Source organism: Schistocerca piceifrons, chromosome 1, assembly GCF_021461385.2.
Source record: "Schistocerca piceifrons isolate TAMUIC-IGC-003096 chromosome 1, iqSchPice1.1, whole genome shotgun sequence".
In the NCBI taxonomy this organism is placed as follows: Eukaryota; Metazoa; Arthropoda; class Insecta; order Orthoptera; family Acrididae; genus Schistocerca; species Schistocerca piceifrons.
This window is the reverse complement of record NC_060138.1, coordinates 245,140,670-245,143,664: the sequence shown is the minus strand read 5'-3', so window position 1 is coordinate 245,143,664 and position 2,995 is coordinate 245,140,670.

Here is a 2,995-nt window from a genome sequence, read left to right as displayed (position 1 = left end):
TTGATCATTCCAACAGTCAGTCGACAGTGTGCTCTCACAAGATAAACAACTTTTTCCACGTTGTAATCAATTCTTGCAGCTGAATGTTTTGCAGCATGATATTCTTCTTATACATTATCTCACCCTGCTTAAAACGACTTGTACCATCTGAAGACATGTGATCTAGACAGAGAACGCCCTTCATAAGCCCTTCGTAACATTCAGTAAATCATAGAAGTAGTGGCACAGCATTGTTCGTGATTTTGTCCGTCTCTGTTCATAACGCACTTGACAAATACGACTTCACTTCAAATGCTCTCAACACTCGTGTTACAACAGTAATGAACTCATACTGGTTCTGTGTAAAGGACGCAATTCAACCTGACAGCCACGCAAAGGGGAAGATAATGGCATTGTTGGTTCATGTTCAGTGTTATCAGCCTCATACTTTTCCAACACACCTCGTATTTCCACTTTGTTAATAGACTTTCTCAGGACAGTTTACGTCTATCTTCAATAGTCTTCCAGTTCAGTTCCTTCAGTGTCCCTGTGACACTCTCCCAAAGATTAAACAAACCAGAGACCGTTTGTGCTGTGCTTCTCTGTAAATTTGCAATGTCCTCTATTACTCCTATCTGGTACGGGTCCCACACACTAGAGCAATATTCTAGAGCCGTTCAGATAAGTGATTTTTAAGCAATCCCCTTTGTAAACTAACTGCACTTCCCCAGTATCTACCAACGAACCAAAGTCTACCACCAGCTTTACCCATGACTGAACTATGAGCTTATTCCATTTCATATCCCTACAAAGTGTTACACCCAGGTATTTGTGTGAGTGACAATGACTCATTCAAATTATAGTCAATGGATACTATGTTTTCTAGTTTTTGTACTGCACAGTTTTAATTCTCTGAACATTTAGAGCAACTTATCAGTCTCTGCACCATGTCGAAATCTTATCAAGATCTGATAGAATAATTATGCAACATCTTGCAGATAGTACTTCATTATAGATAACTGCATTGTGTCCAAAGCATGATTTTGCTATTAATGTATTGTCTTAGGTCATTAATATACAACATGAACAGCATGGATTCCATCATACACCTGTACACACCAAAAGTTACTTCTATGTCTGATGATTCTCCTGGATCCTGTGTCCTCCCTATCAAAAAGACCTCAATCCACTCACGAATTTCACTTTATACCCCATATGATTGTACTTTTAACAATAAATGTAGCTATGGTACCGAGTTAAACGCTTTTCTGAAACTGAGAAGTATTGCATCTATCTGGTTGCCTTGGTCCAAAGCTTTCAGAATGACATTTGAGAGAAGTGCGACCTTAGTTTCACATAATAGATGTTTTCGAAACCTATGCTGGTTTGTATTGCTGAGGGCACTCTGTTCAAGATAACTCTTTATATTTGAGCTCAGAATATGTTATAGGATTCTACAATGCATTGATGTCAAGGATACTGAACGGTAGTTTTGTGGAGCACTTATACTACGCTTCTTGTAGACAGGTGTGACCTGTGCCTTTTTTGAAGAACTAGGCATGTTTTTTCTGTTCAAAGGATCTACGATAGATTAAAATTAGAAGAGGGACTAACTCAATCACAAATTCAGTGTAGAATCTAACATGGATTTCATTGGGGCATGGAGTTTTGTTCAATTTTAACGATTTCAGCTGTCCCTCAATACCAGTGACACTAATATTTCATTCATCTTTTCAGTGTTACGAGGATTAAATAGGGATGATTCTCGTCGGTTTTCCTTTGTAAAGTAACATTTTAAAATGGAGTTAAGGATTTCAGCTTTTGTTATGCCACCCTCAGTTTCAGTTCTTGTCTCATTTGCTAGCGACTGGACACTAACTTTGGTGTCACTGACAGCCTTTACATATGACCAAAATCTTTTTGGGTTCTTTGAAAGACCACCTGATAATATTCTGCTATGGTAGCCATTGAAGGCATACCGCATTGCTCTCTTGACAGCCAAATGTGTTTCATTCAAGCATCTCTCTGTCTATAGCACTATATTTCGTTTTACACCTATTATGCGGTAACCTCTGTTTCTTTAGAAGTTTCTTCACATTATCTGTGTACCATGGAGGTTCCCTCAAATTATGAACTGTTCTACGGGGTACATATCTATCTATGGTCAACTAATCTTTTATGCTTGAGCCAGAACTCCCCTACATGCTACTGCCCTGAGCTGGAAGTTTCAAGTTCCTCATTGAGATACCACACTACTGATTTTTTATCTAGTTTACTGAACATTTATATCTTTCTGCTTGTTTCAGTTGTCGTTTGTACTTCAGTAATCATTGTTGCCATAAACACATCATGGACACTGATACCAGTTTCGATGTGGACATCCTCAGAGAGGTCTGGTCTATTTGTTGTCATTAGATCCCATGTATTTCCACCATGAGTGGGGTTCCTAACTATCTACGCTAAGTAGGTTTCAGAGAAGGCATTCAGTAAAGTTTCACAGGCTGTCGTATCATGACCACCACTACTAAAACGATAATTTTCGCTATTGATTATTGGATGATTAAGGTCTCCACCAATGTTTATAGTAAGACTGAGGAACTTATGCACAAGTCAACTGAGGTTTTCTCTAAAGTTTTCCATTACATCAGGCGATTGGTGGGCGATAAATGGATGGAATTATCATCATATGCCCACCACTGATACTGAGTCTTGCCCAAACAATATCACATGCTGCTTCAATTTCTATCTCAGTGAATCTGAGTTTCTTGTCTACTGCGAGAAGACACCACCTCCATTTCCCATCTGGCTAGCCGTTCGAGATACTCTTAAATATTCCCCAAAAATATCATTGCAATCAATTTCAGGTTTCAACCAGCTATCTATGTCTGGTATTGTGCGACACACACTGCTTTCATGAACACATCAAACTCTGACACTTTGTTGCGAATGCTTTGGAAGTTTACCATTAGGATTTTAATACTCTCACCCGTGGGAGGCATTTCTTTCGATCTTACAC